Below are 13,620 nucleotides of genomic sequence, written 5' to 3' on the forward strand. Positions count from 1 at the left end.
TTGCACCTTCCTTCTAAATGTGTAGCTTAAAAACCTGTTCAGCCCTGATGGGATGGGTGATGACGGCTGAGCATCGCTGTGCTGTGGTAGAGAAGAGACTTGCCGCGGTGCAGAGACCAGCGTCACCTGACAGGCTTCTCTGAGGAGACGGCAGCAGTGAGCAGCTTTTGGCACCCTTTGCCCACACTGGGGTGTCTTTCGTGACACCAGGGCTCAGTGGTGTAAATTAACCCCTGTCGGACTGGCCAGTCCCCATCTGAAGGGTAAAGCTCATTCAAGCCTTGCTAAAAGCCAAATGATACTGACGCTTTCCAGCCCCTTCTTTAGCAAATGCCCAAGGCATTCCAGCTGTTTTGACAACTCCACTTTCCTTTCTGGGAGGAGATTTGCACTGGTTTCTTTATATTTTTATTTTTTTTTAAACACAACACTTGGTTTCAAAAGCCTGAACTAGAAATTCCATCTCAGTTAAAAGCAAAGCTCTTGTATTTCAGTGAAGGCTGCTTGGGCTGTATTTTTCAGGCCAGGCTTTTATCTTGGTGCTGGTTTCCATGAGGCTGCATGCCCAAGCTCTGCCCTGGCAGGGGTGCAGCTTGGTCAGCGAGCATCACGTGTGATGCTTGCTGATGAAGGCTGCTGCCCAGCAGCCTGCCTGGCTGAAGGGGTTCAAACGGGTGTATAACATTTGTTATAGAATAATGTAAGTTTGAGATAAGATGAAACACTTGGATTAAGTATTCGTTGTTCAGAGCAAGTTTGAGTGCTCAAAATGCTCCCAAAATCCTGTTACCTTTCAACCTGTCTTTCTCCTACTGAATTTTCTATTTTAAGTAAGTAGCACAGAATTAGCTCAGACAGGAAAAAGATACAAGTGTCACTGTCCAAGGCATGCTTTACTGGTTAGGTATTTATGGGAGACATCCAGGAAATGATCAAACAATTGAAAGTGCATGTATTATTCATTGTTGTAGCTGATTAGTTACCACTTGAAACCTTTGGTTGGTTTTACGGCTCTGTATGCTCTTCACCAAGCAATGTATATGTTGGCATTTGTCCCAGTTAAATGTTGCCGGAGATGGAAGTGCCGCAACTGAGTTATGAAATTGGGAGTTAGAGCGGTGGAAGGTGACAGCGTGGCAGTTGGTGTGAGCACCGGTGGAAGTGAGAGGTCTGCAGGTGGATGGGACAGTGAGATGCTCAGTGATGGCTCAGGCCTCCCAGCACTGGGGTGAGGAGCTGCTGGCCCCGTTTTGTGGAAGAGCAGCGAGGTGAGGTCAATGTGTCTGGCTCTGTGTGATGAAGTGATGACAGTCAGGAGTAAAACTTGGCTTGCAAGCTTTGGGTTGCCAGCAGGACCTTGGACTCCCTGCTTCTACAACAGTGATTCCTCCTCTGGACTGGAATGGAAAAGTGCACAGTAACTGCTTGAAAAAAAGAAGATGACTCTTACCTGTCTCAGATGTGCAACTGGTTCTGAATCCATGAGCATGCAGGGCATGCTAGCTTCTCATCCTCCCTGGACCCATCGTTAGATGTTGCTATAGGGAAGACCATGCAGCAGCATCTCTCTTTCTGCCCAGGTTCCTGAGCTGTGACTGGAAAATCTAATTCCCATGAAGCCCACCTGGAGCACTGGGTGAGCAAAGCAGCGATCCCATCCAGCAGTTCTTCCCTAAGCAATACGCATACTCAAGCATTTGCTTAGCTTCAGCAAGACCTAAGCAAACAAAGTATGTGTAGAGATCATTATTTAGTTCTAATCTGCACATCTGGAGGAAAAATTTAAAATCACAGTGGAAGGCATGGTGGGACTCCCTCTGCCTTCAACAAAGTAGATGCAATGCTCAATTGCAGCGGGGGGGCTCCGCTTTGCCTTGCTGTCACTAGTGTCACTAGAGGAAGGTCATTCCCTCCAACCTTGGCTGGTCCCTGCAGGGATGTGCTCATTTAACCCTTCTGCAAAAAAAGTTTGCAGAATGCTGCAATCAGAAAAGTGCCTTGATCAAATGACTCCTCTGTGGGAGAGGAGTGAGGGGGCCTGGAGAGCAATGGAGGAGTCATAAGAGAGATGTAGGAAAATGCTTTTTATGGAATGAATAATTTTTGGTGCAGAGGCGGCAAAGTCATATTTAATTCTAATTCAGGGATTTTTTGGGAGCGCATGATTGATGCCCGACGAGGGGCGCAGGATGTTGTTTCTCGGCAGGCTGTCATTCCCACGCTCCATTTACCTGTCAGCGCTCCTGTGGAGACTTTTTTTCTCTTTGGATGCTGTTAACCCACTTCCCACAAACACATCCCTGCAGCCTCTCCCAGGAGCCGGCAGCCCATGAGGGGCCCCGTCCGGTCCCCGCAGCTGCAGGGAACTGCTTTGGGGCTGTGCTTTGTCGTGTTCTCGGCCGTCCCTTTGCCGCGCAGGCGAGCAGGAGCCTTCCTGCCATCCCTCTATCGGTGCCTTGTTGCCCATGGGCCAGGCACAGCACGGTGGCCGATGCCCCGTCGGCTCTGGGCTTGCTTGCCAGCACAGCACAGTTCTATCCACCTTGCATACGGTCACCCCTAGCTCTCCTCTCCCTGCCATGGCTGTCATCTCCCTAGGGAAGGACTGGCTCTTGTACGTGGGTTGGTGCCTGGTGTGCAGCAGCAGGTCCCTGCTGGGTCCAGGGAGGTGATGCTGGTGCCGGGGCTCCTTTCTCTCCCACGCTGGCTTTGCTTGGGAGAGCAGGGACTGGTAGCCCTACCCTTATAAAAAGGGCCATTAACAGTTTTGTTTTGCTGCAGTATAAATTTCAGCCAGACTCTTCCTCATGTCCCTGTCCCCTTAATTAAAAGCATGTATGTTAAATGCTGTGAGCCCGATAGGAGTCTCATTGCAAAGTAAACGGAGAGCGTGGGACTTAAGTGAGCCTATTGTTCCTGCTGTACAGGGTTTATGCTAATAACAACAGCGGAGATTGAACCCAATCCCTGATGAGCTTTCCCAGAGTCTGATTAATCTGTTTAACAATGGATCTGGGTTTTTGTTTTGATCTTGTTCATGAGAGTTAGATTTTTGTCCCTTTCAGAGTAGCTGTGGATCATGTAAGCACAGCAGTATTGCTTTGCTAATTGGCATCAGGTTTATCTGTATCTATTATGTTAAGGGTTTGTAAGAGCACCCGTCACCATGGCATCAGAAGGCTTCCTATGCCAAAAATGCTTGATAAAAACATACATATACGTGTGCACACCCTTTTTTGGGGGGGTCTGTTGGAAAGTGCGAAGACATTCTGCTGGAAGATCATGGTTTTGCATAATTGTATTCCCCAAATAGTTAGCTTTGCAAATAGCTCTTGTCTGCTCATGCTGGTATTATGGCTCTGGTCCACATGCCATTGAAGAGAGAGACAACTTTCCAACGAGCTTTGGACCAGACCCTGTACAAGCATAATTTTGCATTTCTGTTGTTTATGGTTCATACTGTGGGGATGGGGATGGTGCCCTAAAATAACAGAGTCAGCGAAAGACCCTGACTCAAAAACTTAACTGTCTAAAGGTCAAGATGCAGCAAGAAGAGGAGAGAAGGCTGGGAAAGCAGGGGAAAGAGTAAAAATTTTTAGCCAGTGAGATTAGTGTCTCCCCGGGGCAGGCCACAAATGCTCTGGCTGGCTCTGACTTTTTGAAAAACAGGCAGCAGTACAGGGAAGCAAGATATTTAAAGTGAAGATGCAGATGTTGAAGGTAACAGGATTTAAAGGCTGTGTGACACAAAATACAATGTGGTGTAGAGCCGGAGGAGCCAAGCTACACAACGTGCACTCAGAGAAATGTTCCACTATTTATAACAAAAGCTTCTTTCTTGATTTCGCCTCTTCTTAAATGCGCTCAGTGATTGCTTTTCACATATGAATGCTTGTAAAAACGGAGCTCCCTAAGCAGACATGAGATGTTTATATGAGTTAATGACTTCGGAGAACTCCGGTTGTTTAAGAAGAGTGGTGATGGAGTTGCCTTGATCGCAGTCAGCAGTCCTCCACGGAGCAGGTACAGTGCTGGCGGCAGGGCAGCGCGGTGGTGGCTGCGCGCACATCCATCCTTGGGCAGCTTTGTCATTACTGACTTTACTGATGTCCTTACTGCAGGGTGGGAGGGAGTCTTCCCGGGGGCTGAGAAATCCACGTGAAGTGTGTAACCTCTCTGGGATTCGTGCTGTCATGGAGCAGAGGGGTGAGTGAAATCTCGCCAGCGATTTCCAGTTGGAGCAGGGTGAAACCCTTAGCCTGAAACCAGGGATTTGTCATGGGTGGGTCTTTATAAAGCATTTTATTCTGTGTGTTCTCCTAGTGCTTCTTTGCTCCCTGCAGTCCCCTTTGAATTCAGCTGCCAGGAGACAGAGCTGCATTAGTGTGTTGCTGGTTACGTCGGGAGCAGACCTGCCTTGCCCACAGGTTGGACGCAGACAGCTGAGCGAGTATTTCCAGGGGTGAGACTGTCCTTACACCTCTGCAGCAGGCTCCTAGAGAAAGGGATTAAGGATAACAGTAAGCTCCTTTCTGCCTCCCTCTCTCTTTCCCCAAGGTACAGCTATTTGTCTGCTGAAGGGACCTGTCTGTCTTTGGGTTTGCTTTTCACTGGTGCCAGAGGTGTAAGCTGGAAGCGCTGCAGCAGTGTGCTGGTCTGTAATCCGTGAGCAGCTAGCTTGTGCTGGCTGGGAGAGCTGGAGGTGGCTGGTGAAGTCTTGCTGTCTTGGACAGAGACAGGCACATGGAGCGATTATCCCAACAGGGAGCAGACCTTTCATGACGTTGTAGCTGTAGCAGGAGAGCTGGTAATTACCCTTTATATTGAAGGGTGCCTTTAGTGTGGGAGAGGGGACGTATTTGCATCAGCGTGAAGCGGATTCACAGTGGAGCTGCTGTGCACTCTGCTTGAAGGCCGTTGGGTTTTCCTCCCTCCTGGAGACCTGGTTTGTACATCTGATAGGATTGCCGTGGAGAGCAGTAGATGATGAGGCGCTGGTGGGATCTGAGATGTTCGCTTACATTTGTGTGCCTGTGTGTCCCTGAAGGTGCACAAGTGCATGTGCCACCCTGGCAGCTGCTGGGCTGTGGTCACAGCTGAGCTGTCAGGCCCAGGGACCTCTGCCTGAACCCTTCGGAGGTGTGTGTCAACCCACCTGCAGCTTTAGCAGCATGTGCTGTAATGATGCTGAAAAGCGGCTTATCCTTTGCTAATCTTGTACCTGCACCCGCAGGCAGCTGTTATCATGAGCCTGTGTGGAGTTTTTCAGCGCTTTTTTTATCCTTCTCATCAATGCCGGCAGCTTCTGCTTTGTGGTAATTTTGACTTGAGTTGTAACATCCAGGTGTTTCTGGGCTGTTTCTTTGGGTGTAAGCCTCTCTCTCCATCCTCAGGCCAGCAAGTTGCCTGGGATCTCTTCCCTTCTGCTGCCAGAAATGGCTCATTGTCCACGTTAGATGATTTTGGTGGTGAAGCTGAAGCTCTTGGAGGGAAGCAGGGTGTGAAAGGTGGCCGGGAGGCATAGGCAGACATGGACTAATGTTTCAGCTGAGGAAGGTCACTGCCACACTCAAGCACAGCACCTCTGGAGCCAAGGCTGACTATCTTTATGGGATAAAGTCTCGTTATCTGACCTCAGTTTGCAAGAGGATGAGTTGTGGTCACTGAATTTGGCACAAAGGGGTGTAAGGCAACTGTTCACACCTTTAGGCCAGCACAGGTGAATTGCAAATTCACTCCTTGATAAGAAATTGCTATTCTTTTATATTTGTTTGTATAAAGGCAGATGCTCACAGGGCTGACCTGTTAGATAAAAACCCTGGCTGTGTTCTCCTGCGAGTCTGTTGAAATATTCAGAAAACCTAAAAACTGTGGAAATTCAATACCAAGACATTGGTTGTAGTGTGATGCCAGCGGTACAGTGCAGACCAATTTAAATTCTGCAGTTATTCCACTTATGAGTGTATTCATTGTGCTGCGCTGATGGAACATGGAGCAATTAGCAGCCCCACAGAACAGCTGTGCACGGGGCTGTAAAACAGATTGAACAGACTTCTGGGGATGCCCAGGCTGTTTGTTGGGTGCATTACTGCTGCTTTGCTGGTGGCTGCCCCGATGGAGCACGGGGTGCCAGGAGCCTTCGGAGGAGACACCGCACCTGCTGACTGGTGTCCTCACCTGGATTTTAGGAAGAGGGCAGAGGGACATCTGCTGTAGACCTGCTGTTGGATCTTAAGCTAGCAGTTCAAAGGCATCAAGGTATCTGTTGGGGTCTGTAAGAAGGATTTATGGGAATTACACCTGCTCCTCAGTGCTCTATTTCCCTGCCGGTGAATGTATCCCACAGGATGGTTGTGAAGGTGAGTGTGTCTGTTTTGCGAGGTGCTTGTATCCAGAATGGAGAGATATTTAAGAACCATAAGTGGTTTAACTTAATGCTTTTTCAGCGTCGTATAGGAGCTTTTGTGAGAGTAATAGAAGGATGTTGCAAGAATTTGGCTGCAGTTCTGGCACCTGCCAGCGCAGAGCCCCTGCCCATCCCTGCTGCTGGGAGCAGGGCTTCTGCTTGCATTTGCGGTGTGCAGAGCGGTTGGTGCCAGCGACGTGCACACACTTAACCCACGTGTTAGCCGAGGTTGGAGGCGTTTCCAAAGTTGGTTTTCAAAACACTTTAAATGCAAACTCACGACACGGTTTTCCTCTGCTGTTTCAGCACAGGGTTTCCCAGTGGTGTTCTGTCATCTTAGCGTGACAAGATGAGCGGCAATTACACTGGCATAGGAAATGGGAGCCCCTTCCTGACCTTGGAGTGCTGCTGCATTGACATATAAAATGGTCAAGTGATTTAGGTAGTGAGATGGTTTGGGTATGGTGATGGATTGAATGAGACTTCTAGAGCCAATGTGCTTACTCATCAGATGACTCACGTCTTAGTCACTTCTAGAATAAGTGCTTCTCTTTTTGGGTGCTTCCAGAATGGCATGGGTAGAGAGGAGCTTAAAATTTCCACCTCCCCCTTTGATAATTTTTTAAAAAATTTCTTAAAAAAGAATGATTGTGGGAGGGAAGTCAAATCAAGGCCTTCGGAAAGAACGTGATGGGATGGTGTATCGGACAGAAGAGGAAACAGTTCTATACGACAAGTAAGGTGCATCCCAAAAGCTGAGTCTGAATTCTACAGCGCTGTGAAACTTCAATTAATTTTGCTGTTTGTTTTCTGGTCAGGCAGAGTGATCTCATGCTTCAAACCAGACTTCTCAAGCCTTGTTCTCAGGTTACTTCAGTGAGTCCATGCTGTGGGTAGCTGCGAGTCTGAAGCCTATTCCAAATTCCTGTGCCACCAGCAGTATGTAAAAGCATCCTAGATGGAAGCTGGCCCCTGAAACGATCTCAAGATTGCTGTGCAAATAAACCCCTGCTGTTGTCAACTTTTATTTATATGTAATTATATTTTTCCATTACCAAAATATTGGAGAAGTCGACTTAAACCAGACTGTTTAGAAACGTGCATATGTTTAAGCAAGTGAATAGCATGTCTGGGAACCTGGGAGAGAATGAAAAATTGCCTTGTAATCCACTCTAAGCTTTATATAGCAAATAAACTGTGGAGTGTTTTTTTCTTTCTAATCTCATAGTCATCCTGCAATAAATATAATGTGGGCTGTTCCTGATCTAACAGAGTTCCTGATGAATCAGTTGAGCTTAGAGTGGCACAGTGTGATCTCTGCTGCTTATTTGACCTGTGTGGCTGGGTGGCAGCTGGAGTGGGAGAACCATGCAGGGAGTGACACGGGGTGTTGCTGCTGGCTTAGGCATAGGTTTTGTGAAACTGGATGTGGTTAAACTCCTGCTGGTGCTTCAAGTGTTGAAAATGGGGATGCAGTGGCTGTCAAGAACAGGTCTGTAAGCATGACTCCAGTGCAGGCGTTTTGATTTGTGGCAGGAATGCTGACGGTAGTGTTGCTATAAAGAATGATGGTGATGTTAGGTCTACTCTTACAATGGTGTATTCAATTATAGGAAGAGTACAAAGGCGCGTGAAGGAGCCAGAGGTCGGGAATCAGAAATCTGGGATTCTCTTACCAAGCATTGCTGTGCTAAGTGACTGTGAGCGAGAGTGTCTCTTCCAAACTCCTCTCTGTAAATGTTCTTTCGACCTTTGGTGAATAGGCACCATCTGTCAGACACGGGTAGGTCGTGGCAGGTGACAGATACTATGTAAATGAGAATTTCCCACTGAAATGTATCAGGCTACAATTTCAAAAACAGGAAGCTGAAGAATAGGGTTTTATCGTTAAACTGAACTGGTGAAAGGGAAGTCAAAAATAGTTTTCTTACAAGTGTCCTTTGTCAGGTACTAGAGAATAATTCACAGGCTTGTAGGTTATAAGGTGCCTCTAATTGTCTATACTAGGTCTCCTGGGTCACAAGCCGGGAGGACTTTACAAGCAGTCCCTTTTGGAGAATTCAAGTCCAGAGGAATTTATCACTGCCTTAAGAAGTTTTCCAGCTTTTTGCCTCTTTTAATTACAGAAGAAGTTTCTTTGTGTTCTCTGTTTTAAAATGTAACTACTTTACGAGATTGTTGGTAAACCTCAAAGGCAAAAGAATTATGCTAATACATGATAATAATAAGAAAAGGCAAATGTTAGCGATTTGGTGGTGTTACTGCACAGAAAACCTTCCACATCAGGTTAGTTCGTGGGCTGAGAATGCAGATGAAGCTGCCTCGGAGTGGGTTTGTACTAATGCTCCGTGTTTGGTTGATGATATTGGGTGTTTCTGGGATCCCTTTCCACGTGAGTGTGTGTGTGTGCCTCCCAGATACCAGCAAGCAATTAGGAAAGCACGGGAGATTACCATGCTCCCTGCACCCCCATGTGCATCTCATGGGCTCCGGTGGCCACAGAGGGGACAGCCACGGTGGTTCAGGGATGGAGAGGGACAAAGCAAGAGGAACTGCGTCCAAGTGTGGTGCTGGAGCATCTTCAGCCTATGGTGGGAGCAGCAATTTTTGGAAGACTCAGTCTGAGTGTAGCCCATCTCCCCAACCGGTGAGACCTTCCTACAGCCCTCTGCAACTCCACACTGGATTGTGTCCTCGCTCCCTGTGCTCGTGTGCTGCAGGCAGCTGCAAACTTGCCTGGATGGAACCCAGCCCTGCCTCCGTGGTACATGTGGTGCCCCAGGGCTGGTGGGGAGGGCTGGTACCAGGGCAGTGGAGCTGCGGTGCTTTCTCCTCGTCGCCATGCGGTAGGACGCAGAGCTCAAGGTGGCTGTTTGTGTGTTGCAGCTGGCACGGGTGGAAGGAAGAAAGCTGGGTAGAGGTGGGACCCCGTCTAAGAGAAGGGATGCAATGGGAATTATTTCTGATGCTTCCTTGACATGAGCCCTGCTAGCCTAAGAAAGAGCTGTAGATGGAAACGTGGATGAAAATGCTGTCATCCTGCTTCCCTCCTGGGAAAGGAGCCCTGGGATGGCTCCGCTGTAACTGGGCAGCTCTTATGTTTAGACACGTGTGAAACACATTCACCCAGACACTCACATATGAGTATTTCCACATTTTTGAAGCTTTGATTTTCAGTGTTGTTCACACTTCAGCACATGAATGTTGGCCCTTCTGATGTCCTGAGACCGTAAAGTTCAAGTATGTGCTTAAGTGTTTTGCTGGAGTAGAGCCGACGTCTCCGTTGCAGAGAGAAGCAGCGTGTTGGGAAACTTGGGGGCTGCATACAGGCTAATTGTTCTGACATGCGTCCTGGAAGGTGCTGAGCACCCTGGCTGGGAGCCAGCAAGGCTTTTAAACACTTGCTTTGCTTATTTTTTTCACATTGTTAGAGTTTCCTCCTTTGATTTCTTTTCCCCTGGCAAGGAGGGAAGGATACCTGAGTAGCCAGAGCAGTGTAATTCATCTGCCAGCAATCCCCTGACCCATACCGAGGGATGCCTCACGGGACAGGGGAGGGCTGGTGGGGGCAGGTAGTGCTACCCATGCCCAAGCCAACTGGCTTCATATTTTCTCTTCTGCATTCTCCTGCTGGGCAGGGATGCATACCAGGCTGCATGAGCAATGCTCAACCTAGATTTGTAAACCGCATCCCATCTTTCCACATGTCTTTGCTATTAAGCTGCACAGATGATATTTCCTCCCTCCCTTTTCCTCTTTGACTGTGTTTGCCTTTCTCTTGCCTTGAAAATTTTGGCGGCGAACTGCCAAATTCAGGTTGGACTTGGAAGTGGCATCGTCTGCAGTGGAGCCCAGGGCAGGGTGGAGAGGAGCCTAAAAATCCTCTGCAAGTTGATGGCTTCTGACTGCTCTCAGGTTTGCCAGGCGTTGTTCTCTGGGCTTGCCCGCTGCGTGCAGGAGGAAGGTGCTACAGCCCTAGTCAGAGACTGGGAAGGAAGCTCTGATTCTGCAAAGAGATGGCTCTGTGAGCGCTGCTGTCGATACCAGCTGTGTCCCCTCTCTGTTCCCTCTGTCCCTATGTCTTCAGCCCAGGCAGCTCCTCCTGCAGCTCAGCATGCCACGCTGGGGCATGTGAAGCAAGACTAAAATCCTGTGTTGCCATCATAAACTGCACCTCCCTCAGCGAGGGACATCTTGCCAGCAGATTTACTTCCCATTCTGCTCCTGTAACTGCTGACTTGGTGGCCAGAAAGACGCCTTTCTCTGCTCCCCTTGCTGCTCTACAGAAGAGACAGCTGTTGGGTGGGTTTGCGTCATTTCTAACACTTCCAAAAGGGTCCGGCTGGTTGAGTACAATGCACAGGAGTTGTCCTGGGCCACAGAGAGCAGGGGGGCTGCTTTGGTGTCCCAGGGTAGGCAGGCACCCCAACGGTGGCTGCTGCTCAGCCCCAGGCTCACTGTGCACCACAGCCGGAATGGCTGGGGTGCAGCCAGGGTGCCCCAGGGGGGCATTTTCACATTGCTTTTCCAAGTAAAGCTGCACCTAGAAACTTTTGTTGGCCCTTTGGTGCTGCGAAGGCTTTTTCATGCTCTGACAAATGCTGATGTTATCGCTAGCCTAAATTTTTGGAATAGCACTGCAGTGACTCAAAAGAGCAGCTTTCTCCCCAGCGGCCTTTCCCAGGAGACTGGCTGCATAATCTCCAGTCATTGACCTTGGAGCTTTGAAAAGTGCAGTTTGGCTTAAAGTGCTAAAGCTTAAGGCTTCAAAGGAATTGGGAAGCCTGCTACCCTTTCCATTTCCAGGCAGCATGGGTTACGTGTGCACAGACAGGCGTAATCACAGGGGTGGTTTAGCTGGGTCTGACCCCAGCGGGAGCCGTTGCTTATCCCCGGGAGCCTGTTCCCTCTGTACACAGAGCCTCTCTGCCGCTGCCTTTGATTTTGTGCAGGTCAACTGAGGCAGTGTTTTCCAGTCCTGGGGTTTCTAAAGATGGGAGTTATCCGTGTGGAAATACAGCAAATACTTTGACCTCAGAATCTGAAGTCTGTTTGTCTTTTCCTTACAGCGTTCCCTGCTTTCTGTCCTGCCCTTTCTAGTTCTGTGCTTTGCCTTTTGCCTTGGGGTGCGCAGGCTGGCAGAGCTGTGAAGACCTTCAGCCCATGGGCACTCAGAGATGGGTGCTGGATCGTTTCCCTCGTTAAAACTCTTTGCAGTGATCACCTTGAATAGAAATCTCTACCCGTATTTGAACTGCTGGGAAGAAGAAAGCCCGCTGTGTTCTGTGCTGTACATTTTTATTGTAGATTGCCAATCTTGGAACAGCTGGAAAAGTCTTTCCGGCATTTTAAAAACATCAATTTCACTGCAGCTGGCTTACAGAACGAAGCAACTTGATATATCATCTGAAATACCTTCTGAAAGCTTTTAGCAGCTGAAAGCTTTTTCTTTATCTGGGAGGAAGATAAACCTCTAAGATGGACATGTTTAAATGTGAACTTGTTCTGCCTGGTGGCTTGTTCGGTTTCTCGTGGCTGTTTTTTAAACACAAACTTCAGTGCTGGTCTGCGCTGTGAGATTTGAGGCTGTCAAAGGTATTTGATGCCGTGTTACTTTGCTGTGTTGAGGATTTATATGTGTGCTTTCCCAGACCCCACTTTGCTGCTCCTGAGCTACACCAGCCTTGTTCTGCAGTGATTTGCTTTTCTGTCATTGAATTCTTACATGCAGCAATAGGAAACCTGAGCATCCGTGAGCACCTCAAAGGCAGAGTGAACCGTGGCAGTTGGTACGGAAGGTGCTAAAGGGTCCAGAAGAGGAGGTGGGCAGGACTGAGAAGTTTACTGGTGAATTAAATAAACTGGAGAGGAGGGAAAGTGGCCTGGAAGCATGCAGGCTTGTCTGCTGGGTGCTGAAGTGCCGCTGTGGGCTGAGGCACTGCTGCTGAAGCAGCCTGTCTGCACAACTTCAGGTTGCTTCTTCCCTCCTCCTTAAGTTATTTACTAGTGTATATCATGGGCTCCGCTGAGGAAGCAGGATGCTGCTCAGGCTCATGGGGCCCTGCTGCAGAATATATTCCAGAAATTTGGGAATGTGAGTAGGAAAACAGCCGCAGGCTCTGGGCTGAGCTGGCAGCATTCATGGTTGGGAAACCTCTGGGTTCCCTGTGTAGGTTTGGTGCAGAGTGCTGAAAGCAACGCCACTTAACCTGTTTTTTATAAGACTTCTGTAAATTCACCCTGGGAGGAGGAGGAGGGTGGTGTGTCTTCCTCTCTGCTACTCCCCTCTGCAGCTTTTGAGTCTTGATGGGCAGAGGAGGAGCCCTCAGAAGCGTGAGGTTCCAGCCTGTGTGCTGGACATTGGCAGCTATAGGGATGGCCCTGGAGGAAGGCTGGAGGAGGTCAGCTTCACATGTGTAAGTGACTGATGGGAGAAGGCTGGAGGAAAGATGGAAGCAGATTTGTCTCAGTGGTGCCCACTGAACAGACAAGAGGCAATGGGCACAAACTGGAATAGAGAAAACTCCATTTAAAAAAGAAAAAAACCCACTTGTTTCACTTTTTTTTTCTTGTCACTGCATAGCAGGCAGCTGAATGGAGGCTGCCATCCTTGAATAAAATTTCCCTTGGGAAGGGAGCAGGCGGGCTGTTCCTCGTGGTCCATGGAAGGTGGGCGCAGCTGTATGCCATGTGTGGCCCTTGTGATCCTTGGGGCTTCTGGTCTTTAGTTTCACATGTGCAAGCACCTACCGCAGGCTCCTGGTTGCACTCTGGTGCAGGAGGGACCACATAGCTCCACCAAGGAGCAATCCCAGATGATCAGCCGTTACTTTACGCTTGTTTTTCTATTCTTCAGGGGCACAGGCTGGTGTGTGAGTGCTGGTTTGCCTGGTTGGCAGGCTCCCCTGCTTTTCTGGAGCCTTTGCTGCAGGCTGGGCTTATCAGACTTCAACCCCAGTCCTTACACTAATAGCAGCGGGCAGATGCCCTGTGCTGTGTCTGTTCATGCAGGTCTGTGCATGTGCTCACTGCTGTGCATTGTGGGTGTGGTTCTTTTTCTCTTATATTCTCTTACATTCTCTTTTCTTTCTCTCCATGCCACAAGAGACGCTTTCTGTAGGCTGCTTGCTGGTGCCAAGACATGTCCCGCTTCGCCACGTCACCTTCAAGTGACTGTGCAGCAATTGCAGTGCTTTAGAACCAGGTTTGATTGG

At 48.8% G+C, this 13,620-nt stretch overlaps 1 protein-coding gene across 3 annotated transcripts in view; it reads left to right on the forward strand.

Moving 5' to 3' along the window:
- CAMKK1 (calcium/calmodulin dependent protein kinase kinase 1) overlaps positions 1–13,620 on the forward strand; it is a 108,037-nt gene that overhangs the window by 20,518 nt on the left and 73,899 nt on the right. The window lies entirely within an intron of this gene.

The sequence above is a fragment of the Falco cherrug genome, chromosome 1 (genome assembly GCF_023634085.1).
Source record: "Falco cherrug isolate bFalChe1 chromosome 1, bFalChe1.pri, whole genome shotgun sequence".
Lineage (NCBI taxonomy): Eukaryota > Metazoa > Chordata > Aves > Falconiformes > Falconidae > Falco > Falco cherrug.